At 36.6% G+C, this 13,725-nt stretch overlaps 1 non-coding gene across 1 annotated transcript; it reads left to right on the top strand.

The window, feature by feature from the left end:
* The first annotated feature begins 9,992 nt into the window (after positions 1-9,992).
* LOC135267544 (small subunit ribosomal RNA) lies at positions 9,993-11,915 on the top strand. Its single transcript, XR_010335959.1, has one exon. It is a non-coding gene; the product is annotated as a small subunit ribosomal RNA (ribosomal RNA).
* The last annotated feature ends 1,810 nt before the right edge of the window (positions 11,916-13,725 follow it).

Here is a 13,725-nt window from a genome sequence, read left to right as displayed (position 1 = left end):
AGACATGCGCGTAAGATTAAAAAAATAATTTTTATAAATGTGGAATGACCACCCCTTCTATTCGAAAAACAACCCTAAAATTGACAAAAAAAAACAAAATCTACAAATAAAGCCTAATCGATACGGTTTTTTGCATATACGTAGCCCCTAAAATATTAATAAAAAATATTATAACAAAAACCACCCCTGCGTATTAGGGGGTGAGTAAAGGGTAAAAACGTAAAAAATAAAAAAAAATAAAAATTAACCAAATTTAAATATGTTGTGTATTTTAGTGTGCAGATAAGGCCTCTATGTTGTTTTTTTAGATTTCACTCTTAGGGGGTGAGTTTTTAACGTATTTAAAAAACCACTAAATTCAAAAAATTCAAACAATGTCAAAGATGTTTTTTAAAAATTTTAGACCTCAAAAAGAAACTCCGAAATTCTCTTAGCTTTCGTTTTTCATTGGTCCAGAGCGCATGCGCATGCGCGTCTGACCTGTACATTTTCCCCACCAAACGTCCATAGATCACGGTAACTAAAGGGCGTACAATCATCAAACAACTTCTAAAGTGCTCAGGTCATGCTCCCCCGACATATGAAAAAAAAAACAGATTTTTATCTCAATTAGATCTAAAAGTCACTTCCCCCACCACCCGGACCACTAATGCGGACTTTGAGCTGGATAAAAGTCACAAAGTCATGATTAAATTTTTAAAGTTTTTTTATCTTAATCGATAGACATGCGCGTAAGATTAAAATAACAATTTTTATAAATGTGGAATGACCACCCCTTCTATTCGAAAAACAACCCTAAAATTAACAAAAAAAACCAAAATCTACAAATAAAGCCTAATCGATACGGTTTTTTGCATATACGTAGCCCCTAAAATATTAATAAAAAATAGTTTAGCAAAAACCACCCCTTTGTATTTGGGGGTGAGTTAAGGGTAAAAATGTGAAAATTAAAAAAAAACAAAATTAACTAAATTTAAATATGTTGTGTATTTTAGTGCGTAGATAAGGCTTTTATATTATGTTTTTAAATTTCACCCTTTGGGGGTGAGTTATTAAAGAAAAATCTACAAAGAAAGCCTAATCGATACGGTTTTTTGCATATAGGTAGCCCCTAAAATATTCATAAAAAATATTTTAGCAAAAACCACCCCTTTGTATTTGGGGGTGAGTTAAGGGTAAAAATGTAACAATTAAAAAAAAAACAAAATTAACCAAATTTAAATATGTTGTGTATTTTAGTGCGTAGATAAGGCTTTTATATTATGATTTTAAATTTCACCCTTTGGGGGTGAGTTATTAAACAAAAATCTACAAATAAAGCCTAATCGATACGGTTTTTTGCATATAGGTAGCCCATAATATATTAATAAAAATATTTTAGCAAAAACCACCCCTTTGTATTTGGGGGTGAGTTAAGGGTAAAAATGAAAAAATTAACAAAAAAAACAAATTAATCAAATTTAAATATGTTGTGTATTTTAGTGCGTAGATAAGGCTCTTATATTCGTTTTTGAGATTACACCCTTTGGGGGTAAGTTTTTAAACAAAAATCTACAAATAAAGCCTAATCGAAACGGTTTTTTGCATATAGGTAGCCCCTAAAATATTAATAAAAAATATTTTAGCAAAAACCACCCCTTTGTATTTGGGGGTGAGTTAAGGGTAAAAATGTAAAAATTAAAAAAAAATAACTAAATTTAAATATGTTGTGTATTTTAGTGCGTAGATAAGGCTCTTGCATTAGTTTTTTAGATTTCACCCTTTGGGGGTGAGTTATTAAACAAAAAGCTACAAATAAAGCCTAATCGATACCGTTTCTTGCATATAGGTAGCCTCTAAAATATTAATAAAAAATATTTTAGTAAAAACCACCCCTTTGTATTTGGGGGTGACTTAAGGGTAAAAATGTAAAAATTAAAAAAAAAATTACCAAATTTAAATATGTTGTGCATTTTAGTGCGTAGATAAGGCTCTTGCATTAGTTTTTTACATTTCACCCTTTGGGGGTGGGTTATTAAACAAAAATCTACAAATAAAGCCTAATCGATACGGTTTTTTGCATATAGGTAGCCCATAATATATTAATAAAAAATATTTTAGCAAAAACCACTCCTTTGTATTTGGGGGTGAGTTAAGGGTAAAAATGTAAAAATAAAAAAAAATAACCAAATTTAAATATGTTGTGTATTTTAGTGCGTAGATAAGGCTCTTATATTAGTTTTTTAGATTTCACCTTTTGGGGGTGAGTTATTTAACAAAATACTACAAACAAAGCCTAATCGATACGGTTTTTGGCATATAGGTAGCCCCTAAAATATTAATAAAAAATGTTTTAGCAAAAACTACCCCTTTATATTTGGGGGTGAGTTAGGGGTAAAAATGTGAAAATTAAAAAAAAAACAAAATTAATCAAATTTGAATATGTTGTGTATTTTAGTGCGTAGATAAAGCTCTTATATTCGTTTTTTAGATTTTACCTTTTGGGGGTAAGTTATTAAACAAAAATCTACAAATAAAACTAATCGATACGGTTTTTGCATATAGGTAGCTCCTAAAATATTAATAAAAAATATTTTAGCAAAAAACACCCCTTTGTATTTGGGGGTGAATTAAGGGTAAAAACGTAAAAAATAAAAATAAACAAACATTAACCTAATTTAAATAATTGAAAATTTATCACATTTACTACAAATATTGTATGTATTTCAATGCGTACATAAGGACCATATATTTCTTTTTTTTTAATTTTACCCTTAGAGGGTGAGTTTTTAGCGTTTGTAAAAAAATGTTACTGGATTCCTATAATTACCATTAAATCTACAGTCATGTGGTTTACAATAAAAAAAATATATTACCATAAAGAACTAAGAACTAAATACTTTTTCCTTATCAAAAACACCCCTAAAGTGTACAAAAAAAAATACACATACAGTCAGATCGATATGGGTTTTTGCGTGCAAGTACCCACTAAAATAAAAATAAAACTTATTTAAATAAAATCCACCCCTTTGAATTAAGAGGTGAGTTAAGGGTAAAAATGTAAAAAATAAAAATAAAGAAAAATTTATCACATTTGGATATAAATAAACAAAAATTTATCACATTTAGGTATATTGTGTATATCAATGCGTACAAAAGGCCCCTATATTACTTTTTTGGATTTCACTCTTTGGGGGTGACTATTTAACTTTTATAAAAAAAGGTTTTTACATTTCCATAAGTGTCTTCGAATCGATTGACAAGCGGTTTACAATAAAAAAATATATTATAATAATTATAAAAAACAAACACCACTTACTTAAAAAAGCCACCCCTAAAATTGACAAAAAAAAAACAATTACAGTCAGATTAATATAGGTTGTAGCGTGCAAGTACCCTTTGAAATAGAAATAAAGATAATTTAAACAGCGAAGGAACTGGCTTACCTCGGCCTATGATTAGAAAACAGTTTTCTGTATAACTTGCATTCGCCATAACTATAAATAAATCACAAGGACAAACGTCTGACAAAGTAGGCATATACCTGGATGGGCCATGTTTTGTGCATGGCCAATTGTATGTAGCTATGAGTCGAGTGGGGTTAGGAGAAAATTTAAAAATATATATAACAAACGGACCTCAACAAGGGAAATATAACTATCGCAATGGAAGGACGTTTACCAGAAATGTCGTATTTCGGAATGTTGTAGCAAATAATACACGGCCACACACTATGCAACATAACGCAGATGAACCACTGCAACCTATTATTCTACAAATCTACGACGAATGGAATGATGATTTCGACTGGAATACACTTCCAGAATTTGAAGACAAACTTCTCGGCAATCCTCTTCCAATAATAAGAAGTATTCAACCGTTCTATACCGATTCATAATTAAGGCGGCAAGTATCCACCATGGAGAAGCCTGGTACGTCTGGAGTTAATATTAAACAAACGACAACACACTTACAAATCTCAAGTGACGATGACGAAGATTCTTTATAAAACCTTTTATATTTACTAAATTGAAAAACATATGTTAAAACAATTTAATAAATGTTATGTTTTTAATTGTGACAAGTGTTTTTAATATAATCCATATCATACATAACAACTTACACCGTGTTAAGCCTGAAATAATCAATTTAGCTCAAATTCTATTACGTTAGGTCCAAAAGATCAGTTTGGTTTTAAAAACTACACAACCAGAAATTCGACAAATATTGGCGGCGGTACTTTCAGGGCGCGTATTTTTCACCCGCTAATAGGGAACGTGAGCTGGGTTTAGACCGTCGTGAGACAGGTTAGTTTTACCCTACTGATGACTCGTCGTTGCGATAGTAATCCTGCTCAGTACGAGAGGAACCGCAGGTTCGGACATTTGGTTCACGCACTCGCTCGAGCGGGCGGTGGTGCGAAGCTACCATCCGTGGGATTATGCCTGAACGCCTCTAAGGCCGTATCCTTTCTAGTCAAAGGTGGCAACGATACCTTTAGGAGTTTCGAGAGTCGACAGGCTCAAAACAATGTGACTTTACTAGGCGTTTAACGCTTGCGTACGAACGTCGCACGAGCCCTATTTGCCGTGTGAAGCCACCGATCGGCGGCGGGATCGATCCTTGCCACGTCCGACCAGGCTTCTAGACGGTCAATTATGGGTACATTGTTGTTCGACGTCGAAACTCGGAATTGTCTGTAGACGACTTACGTACCTGGCAGGGTGTTGTACTCGGTAGAGCAGTTTCCACGCTGCGATCTGTTGAGACTCAGCCCTCAGCTTGGGGATTCGTCTTGTCGGCGAGACGAGACCCCGTCAACGTTTAGAAAGCTGAGTGGATAAAAAATATACCCAGCCAGGTACACATTGTTTATATAAAAATTTCTAGTATGCAATGCAACTTGGGCTAATAACCAACATGAACTTACTATATTTTATTATTACATACGTACCTGGCAAGGTGTTGTATTCGGTAGAGCTGTTTCTACGCTGCGATCTGTTAAGACAGACTCAGCTTGGAGATTCGTCTTGTCGGTGAGACGAGACTCCGTCAACGTTTAGAAAGCTGAGAGGATAAAACAATACACAGCCAGGTACACATTGTTTATATAAAAATTTCTAGTATGCAATGCAACTTGGGCTAATAACCAACATGAACTTACTCTATTTTATTATTACATACGTACCTGGCAAGGTGTTGTATTCGGTAGAGCTGTTTCTACGCTGCGATCTGTTAAGACAGACTCAGCTTGGAGATTCGTCTTGTCGGTGAGACGAGACTCCGTCAACGTTTAGAAAGCTGAGAGAATAAAACAATACACAGCCAGGTACACATTGTTTAATAAATATTACTAGTATGCAATGCAACTTGGGCTAACCAACATGAACTTACTCTATTTTATCATTACAAATAAATTTACCTCTCTAAAAACTCTCACTCTTCTCACCACAATTTAATGAACTTTAGTAGTGTACAGCCTTATTTCTCTCAAGTAACAAAAAGACGATGGTGTGGTTGGTGATAGTGATAGAAACCAACTAGTCTTAAAGAGTATGAGTAATAGAGTCAGAGATGAATAATACAAGAGAGAGGAAAGAAAGAGAAAGAGAAAGAAGACAGAGAGAAAGAAAGAAATTAAAAGGAAAAGAAGATAGATGATAGAGAGAGAGAGAGAGAGAGAGAGAGAGAGAGAGAGAGGAGGAAGAGTAGAAGAAAGCCAGCAAATTTATTCGAACGACATACTTCGTTCTACGGACTTAGCACATAGCTCTCGCCTAGCACATAGCTCTCGCCTAGCACATAGCTCTCGCCTAGCACATAGCGCTCGCCTTGCACCATTCACTGCTTAATAACTACTGCATATAATAAAGTCACGATTGCTCATGTGGTAAAATAGTCTTGACACAATCATTTTGTTTAAAGGTATGCAACCAACATTACACAAAACGCGCGCTAAAGTTGCCTAAAACCACGAAGTACTACGTATACTTTAATTGTAACGCAACTGGTTTCACAGTAAACGTGTATGAAAATTGCCTATATTCAAGAAGTACTACATTTGTTTAAATATTGTATTACTGTTACGAAGTACGACGTTTAAATATTATGAATTATTTTAAGTTGTATATAAAATCATAGCTATTTTTGTAAATTAATAATGCAACCCGCAATACACCAAATGTGTATTAATATTGCCTAACTTGTACGAAGTACAACGTTCATTTAAGTGCATTAAGTATGGTGCTCTGTGTGATGAAATACGACGTTCATGTGACCATAAAGTAACAAACGAAGTACGGCGCTCACAAATGCAGCACTCAAAATTATTGTTTCATTGCACGACGTTTGCTTTGTTTCTGACTGCGACGAAATGCAGCGTTCATTTGACTTTGTACATAGTACAGACGAAGTACGACGTTTGCGAAGTACGGCACTCAAAATCGTGATTTTCATGTACGACGTTTATTTGCACGTCCTGCCGACTGCGACGGAGTACAGCGTTCAATTGACTTTGTACATAGTACAGACGAAGTACGACGTTTGCGAAGTACGGCACTCAAAATCGTGATTTTCATGTACGACGTTTATTTGCACGTCCTGCCGACTGCGACGGAGTACAGCGTTCAATTGACTTTGTACATAGTACAGACGAAGTACGACGTTTGCGAAGTACGGCACTCAAAATCGTGATTTTCTTGTACGACGTTTATTTGCACGTGCTGTCGACTGCGACGAAGTTAAGCGTTCATTTGACTTTGTACATAGTACAGACGAAGTACGACGTTTGCGAAGTACGGCACTCAAAATGGTGATTTTCTTGTACGACGTTTATTTGCACGTGCTGCCGACTGCGACGGAGTACAGCGTTCAATTGACTTTGTGCATAGTACAGACGAAGTACGACGTTTGCGAAGTACGGCACTCAAAATCATGATTTTCTTGTAAGACGTTTATTTGCAGTTGCTTCCGACTGCGACGAAGTACAGCGTTCAATTGACTTTGTACATAGTACAGACGAAGTACGACGTTTGCGAAGTACGGCACTCAAAATCATGATTTTCTTGTAAGACGTTTATTTGCAGTTGCTTCCGACTGCGACGAAGTACAGCGTTCAATTGACTTTGTACATAGTACAGACGAAGTACGACGTTTGCGAAGTACGGCACTCAAAATCATGATTTTCTTGTAAGACGTATATTTGCAGTTGCTTCCGACTGCGACGAAGTACAGCGTTCAATTGACTTTGTACATAGTACAGACGAAGTACGACGTTTGCGAAGTACGGCACTCAAAATCATGATTTTCTTGTACGACGTTTATTTGCACTTGCTGTCGACTGCGACGAAGTTTAGCGTTCATTTGACTTTGTACATAGTACAGACGAAGTACGACGTTAGCGAAGTACGGCACTCAAAATCGTGATTTTCTTGTACGACGTTTATTTGCACGCGCTGTCGACTGCGACGAGGTTTAGCGTTCACTTGACTTTGTACATAGTATAGACGAAGTACGACGTTTGCAAAGTACGGCACTCAAAATCGTGATTTTCTTGTACGACGTTTATTCGCACGTGCTGCCGACTGCGACGAAATGCAGCGTTCATAGTACAAACGAAGTACGACGTTCACAAAGTGATGAAGTAAAACGTAAACAATAAATAATATAATAATTTTATTTGTGTTGTATATAATGAAAAAACAGCAAATTTTTTTGCAAATTACGTATCTGTAAATAAATGTAAACATTTAGCAACTAATCAAAATTGTTTTTTTTGCCTAGATATTAAAGTAAAACATAAAAATACATTAAATTTATAAAATGCAACCCGCAGCACACTAGATGTGCATTAATATTGCATAACCTTTACGAAGTACGACGTCCAAAAATATTAATTTTTTTTTATATTGAGGTTAAAAGTGAGAAAACATAAATTAATAATAATGCAACCTGCAATACACTTAATATGTACTGATCTTGCATAACCTTCACGAAGTACTACGTTTAAATATAAATTAATATTATTGTGACCCGCAATACACTAAATTTGTATCAATATTGCATAACCTACACGAAGTACGACGTTCAAGAATATTAAAGAATTTTATTTGTGTTGTATATAATAAAAAAACAGCAAATTTTTTTGCAAATTACGTATCTGTAAATAAATGTAAACATTCAGCAACTAATCAAAAGTGTTTTTTTGCCTAGACATTAAAGTAAATCATAAGAATACATTAAATTTATAAAATGCAACCCGCAGCACAACAGATGTGCATCAATATTGCATAACTGTTACGAAGTACGACGTCCAAAAATATTAAATTTTTTTTTATATGAAGGTAAAAAGTGAGAAAACATAAATTAATAATAATGCAACCTGCAATACACTTAATGTGTACTGATGTTGCATAACCTTCACGAAGTACTACGTTCAAATATAAATTAATATTATTGCGACCCGCAATACACTAAATTTGTATCAATATTGCATAACTTACACGAAGTACGACGTTTAAAAATATTAAATGTTTTATTTGTAGTTTGCATATAATAAAAAAAAAAACAAATTTTTATGTAAATTACGTATCTATAAATAAACGTACACATTTAACAATTAAATAAACATAGTATTTTGGCCTAGATATTAAATTAAAACATAAAAATGCATAATATTTATTAAAATGCAACTTGCAATACAGCAAATGTGTATTAATATTGCATAACCTTTACGAAGTACGACGTTCACGAAGTACGTCGTTTACGAAGTGCGACGTTTACGAAGTACGTCGTTTACGAAGTGCGACGTTCACGAAGTACGTCGTTTACGAAGTGCGACGTTCACGAAGTACGTCGTTTACGAAGTGCGACGTTCGCGAAGTACGACGTCTACACATTAGGGCACTCAAAATTATTGTTACGTTGTACGACATTCAGACGTTCCAACTGCGACTAACTACAGCATTCATTTGACTTTGCACATACGACGAACGAAGTACGACGTTTACGAAGTACGGCGCTTAAAATAATTTTGTTTTTATTAATTAATTATTTTTTTTAAAACAAACGTTTTTATAATTAAATTTTATAATGGTTTAAATATAAAATATGACTTTTTAATATTATCAATATTTAAAATATTTTCTCCCTTTTGTGTGTATGCCTTATAGTTATAGAGCTGTGCGCTTCGGTAGACGTCGCCTGTGGAGCTATGTCAGTGGAGCGGTGCGCACATCCAATACCGAGCGGCTGCCTCGATCGGTGTCGCGCTGGTATACATATGGTAGTGGTGTGTGTCGATGCGTTGAGTGAGGCGATATGAACGGTGTAACGGTTTAGTCGAAGTTTATCATAAATGACGACGACAAAACGACCGATTATGTATACGTTCTGCATTTGCTTCCAATTTATCGACGTTTATCGCACATTTCCGCTATCGAATTCGAATAGGGCTTTGCTTGCGAGATTGCTTTATTTTGTGATTTTGTGGCTCGCCCAGTTCCCCACAGCGAGATTGCGGATGCGGCAAAACGTATTCTCTTACGTTGGCGGTCCTTATGCAATCAAACTTTGTTGAACTAACAAATGTTTGTGATTTAAACAAACAAAAATAATAAATGCGTCAACTCTCTAATATCCGAGCGAGAATATTTATATAATATTCGTAACGTTTATGGATTCGAAAGAATTTCATAAATTCACGTCGCATTCAATCTTGCGAAGAGTGAAGAGAATGTTTGAACTTTTAAATCGGCAAAGGTAAAAAATAATATTATAAATATTATTATTATGCCTTTATTGACCGATATATGTGTTGTGGTGTTTAACGACTACGACGACGATGATGACGATACATTTATCTCTATATCGTACGAAGAAAAGAAGAAACAGCGTGGCGTTACTTTCTTATATGTTAGATTGTTTCGCACAAACGCGCATATTCTTCATCTTTATAAACGATGATGATGAGTATTTTATTCTCTCGTCTGTCTCAAAAAACACAAAAACACAGTTCCCTGGTTGATCCTGCCAGTAGTCATATGCTTGTCTCAAAGATTAAGCCATGCATGTCTCAGTACAAGCCAAATTAAGGTGAAACCGCGAAAGGCTCATTAAATCAGTTATGGTTCCTTAGATCGTACCCACATTTACTTGGATAACTGTGGTAATTCTAGAGCTAATACATGCAAACAGAGCTCCGACCGGAGACGGAAGGAGCGCTTTTATTAGATCAAAACCAATCGGTGGCGGTTTCGCCGTCATCGTACAACTTGGTGAATCTGAATAACTTTGCGCTGATCGCACGGTCTCGCACCGGCGACGCATCTTTCAAATGTCTGCCTTATCAACTGTCGATGGTAGGTTCTGCGCCTACCATGGTTGTAACGGGTAACGGGGAATCAGGGTTCGATTCCGGAGAGGGAGCCTGAGAAACGGCTACCACATCCAAGGAAGGCAGCAGGCGCGCAAATTACCCACTCCCGGCACGGGGAGGTAGTGACGAAAAATAACGATACGGGACTCATCCGAGGCCCCGTAATCGGAATGAGTACACTCTAAACCCTTTAACGAGGATCAATTGGAGGGCAAGTCTGGTGCCAGCAGCCGCGGTAATTCCAGCTCCAATAGCGTATATTAAAGTTGTTGCGGTTAAAAAGCTCGTAGTCGAATTTGTGTCCCGCGCCGCCGGTTCATCGTTCGCGGTGTTAACTGGCGTTTCGCGGGACGTCCTGCCGGTGGGCTTAGCTCGAGAGGGCGGCCCAACTCAATCCCGCCGCGGTGCTCTTCATTGAGTGTCGAGGTGGGCCGGCACGTTTACTTTGAACAAATTAGAGTGCTTAAAGCAGGCTAAAACTTCGCCTGAATACTGTGTGCATGGAATAATGGAATAGGACCTCGGTTCTATTTTGTTGGTTTTCGGAACCCCGAGGTAATGATTAATAGGAACGGATGGGGGCATTCGTATTGCGACGTTAGAGGTGAAATTCTTGGATCGTCGCAAGACGGACAGAAGCGAAAGCATTTGCCAAAAACGCTTTCATTGATCAAGAACGAAAGTTAGAGGTTCGAAGGCGATCAGATACCGCCCTAGTTCTAACCATAAACGATGCCAGCTAGCGATCCGCCGACGTTCCTCCGATGACTCGGCGGGCAGCTTCCGGGAAACCAAAGCTTTTGGGTTCCGGGGGAAGTATGGTTGCAAAGCTGAAACTTAAAGGAATTGACGGAAGGGCACCACCAGGAGTGGAGCCTGCGGCTTAATTTGACTCAACACGGGAAACCTCACCAGGCCCGGACACCGGAAGGATTGACAGATTGAGAGCTCTTTCTTGATTCGGTGGGTGGTGGTGCATGGCCGTTCTTAGTTGGTGGAGCGATTTGTCTGGTTAATTCCGATAACGAACGAGACTCTAGCCTGCTAAATAGGCGTATTTCGACATCCCAAATGCCGGCTGGAGCCGGGTTCGCCCGGTCTCTATGTGCGGTTTTTACTGTCGGCGTACAAACAATTCTTCTTAGAGGGACAGGCGGCTTCTAGCCGCACGAGATTGAGCAATAACAGGTCTGTGATGCCCTTAGATGTTCTGGGCCGCACGCGCGCTACACTGAAGGAATCAGCGTGTCCTCCCTGACCGAGCGGTCCGGGTAACCCGCTGAACCTCCTTCGTGCTAGGGATTGGGGCTTGCAATTGTTCCCCATGAACGAGGAATTCCCAGTAAGCGCGAGTCATAAGCTCGCGTTGATTACGTCCCTGCCCTTTGTACACACCGCCCGTCGCTACTACCGATTGAATGATTTAGTGAGGTCTTCGGACCGGTGCGCGGTGGCGTTTCGACGTTGCCGATGTTGCTGGGAAGATGACCAAACTTGATCATTTAGAGGAAGTAAAAGTCGTAACAAGGTTTCCGTAGGTGAACCTGCGGAAGGATCATTAACGTGTAAATGTTGTTGTTTAGTTGTCACACATACACACACATTTTGTCTGTGCTGATCAACAAAAAACACACATACATACACTATTCGTATGATGATCAATTCTCATACAAAATTCTTTATTATGCGTCGAACGGAAAAGCAACAACGGGTCGTCTTGCATTAAGCGGATCTGTTGTTACGTTTTTCGATTTATTTTATAAATCGATTGTAAACGTGCCGTAAACGACGTTTTCAAAGAATTTTTTCGAACATTAACACGAATCAATATTGTCGAAAGATGGTTATGTGCTAACGTTTTATTATTGCTTTCGCAGTGCCGGTCTTAGCGTATTTCCATCATCGTATTCGCTTCGAAAAAAAGTACTAATACACAGTGGTGGTGTATAATTAATGTGCAAGAGATGTTGTTGTTGTTGTTGTAGTATTTGTATATGGTTGGAGTTATTTATAATAACAAACAAGAATGAATGAATGAATAATAATGGTGTCTGCCAATACGATCGTACTTTATGTACACGACTAAAACTTTATACATACAAACCATAATAATAAATAAACTCGAAACAACCAACAACAAAATTAATACGCTACTGTACATACAAATACACATTTATACATACCATCATTTTACTTAACCGATGGTGAGTGATGTTTGAAAAATAAACGCTTAGGCTTACGGTTTTGTAAGCCAGTCTTTGCGTATTTTCTTCATCGTATTCGCTTCGGAAAAAAGAAAATAAAGATGGTGTATAATTAATGTGTAAAAGAGATGTTGTAGTTGTAATTTAATTTGTAAATGGTTGGAGTTTATTAATAAATAAAAGGGGCTGTCTATTCGTCTGTACTTTATGTACAAGACTAAAACTTTATACATACAAACCATAATAATAAATAAACTCGAAACAACCAACAACAAAATTATTACGCTACTGTACATACAAATACACATTTATACATACCATCATTTTACTTTACCGATGGTGAGTGATGTTTGAAAAATAAACGCTTAGGCTTACGGTTTTGTAAGCCAGTCTTTGCGTATTTTCTTCATCGTATTCGCTTCGGAAAAAAGAAAATAAAGATGGTGTATAATTAATGTGTAAAAGAGATGTTGTAGTTGTAATTTAATTTGTAAATGGTTGGAGTTTATTAATAAATAAAAGGGGCTGTCTATTCGTCTGTACTTTATGTACAAGACTACAAAAACGTTTTATAACAATAAAAAGCTCGAAACAACCAATAACAAAATATACTACTACTATACTACTATACATACAAACGCACATTTATAAATACATAAAATCAATTTACTTTATCGATAGTGAGTGATGTTTGGAAAAAAACGCTTAGGCTTACGGTTTTCGGGTACCTGGGTTCCGCATGCGTCGAAGTAATAATTTACTTTAACGACGCGACGAACCGTAGGAATCTAAATAAAAAAGTTTATTAACTTTTTTAGATTCTGTGGGTTTTAAATGATATACGCCCGACTGACGAAGGAACGTTTTGCACTGCCTGTGCTTTTCTTTTGATTCGTTTTTATGTCGACGGACGTTCTTAGAATGCCCACCAAACGACGTATCACACAAAACACCCTACAATTGTATTGTTTGGTAAATATTGTTGTGATTAAGTTTGTAGCTGTGGCGTTTGTTTGAAGAAAACGTCTGGTTTTTCGACATATTTTCTATTTAATAAATATACATAATGCTTATCGCAAAAGGAGCAGAGTTTTATAGACAAAGTTGATAGAGAAAAAAAACCTAATAGATATATATACGTATTTATAAAACGTTAATATCATCGGG

This window comes from Tribolium castaneum, unplaced genomic scaffold (assembly GCF_031307605.1).
Source record: "Tribolium castaneum strain GA2 unplaced genomic scaffold, icTriCast1.1 ptg000050l, whole genome shotgun sequence".
Lineage (NCBI taxonomy): Eukaryota > Metazoa > Arthropoda > Insecta > Coleoptera > Tenebrionidae > Tribolium > Tribolium castaneum.
Note: the sequence above shows the minus strand (reverse complement) of the source record. Positions and strands in the feature narration are given on the sequence as shown.